Genomic DNA, 738 nt, shown 5'->3' on the forward strand with positions numbered 1-738 from the left:
GGGGATGGGACAGATGGGTGAGGCTCCAGGCCTGAGCCAGGTGTGCTGCCCTTGAGTGCCCCGGACTCCAGGTGCCAGGCAGCCAGCGTGCTGCTCAGCAACGCACCTGGGGAGGCAGGCAAGACTGGAGAAGGGCAAGCTGTCCTGCTCCCCTTGTCCATCCAGGAGACATGTGGGCCCAGAGCTGGGACAACATCTACGACATCGTGGTGCCTTTCCCAGACAAGCCCAACCTCGATGTCACTGAAACTATGGTTCAGAAGGTAAGCTCTGAGGCCAGGCCCAGGGTGCGGGCGGCAAGAGGAAGTCAAAGAGCAGGAAGGGGTCACTTGAGGGAGACAGGGTCAGGTAGGGCCCCCTTTCTACAGAGCAGCAGCCCGGAGTGTCTGTGGGAGCGGCAAGCTGGAGCTGGGTCTGTGTCCTTGGCAAGGTGCAGCCCGTCCCTGCAGACCCCATGGTGGGGGTGTGGGCAGCAGTCTGCTTTCACTGATCTGCTGCGGTTAGTAAGGGCCCTGCCTCTGGGAAAGAAGACCACGGAGCAGCGATGCCCTTCACGGGCAGGGGGCTGACTGAGTAGGAGACCCCAGACCTGCCCCGTGAGCCAGGGCGGGCTCCAGCAGCTGGGCTCTGACCTGGACCCCCACCCCCCACAGGGCTGGAACGCTACGCACATGTTCCGGGTGGCGGAGGAGTTCTTCACTTCCCTGGGGCTCCTGCCCATGCCTCCTGAGTTTTGGG

The sequence above is a fragment of the Galeopterus variegatus genome, unplaced genomic scaffold (assembly GCF_000696425.1).
Source record: "Galeopterus variegatus unplaced genomic scaffold, G_variegatus-3.0.2 Scaffold50651, whole genome shotgun sequence".
In the NCBI taxonomy this organism is placed as follows: Eukaryota; Metazoa; Chordata; class Mammalia; order Dermoptera; family Cynocephalidae; genus Galeopterus; species Galeopterus variegatus.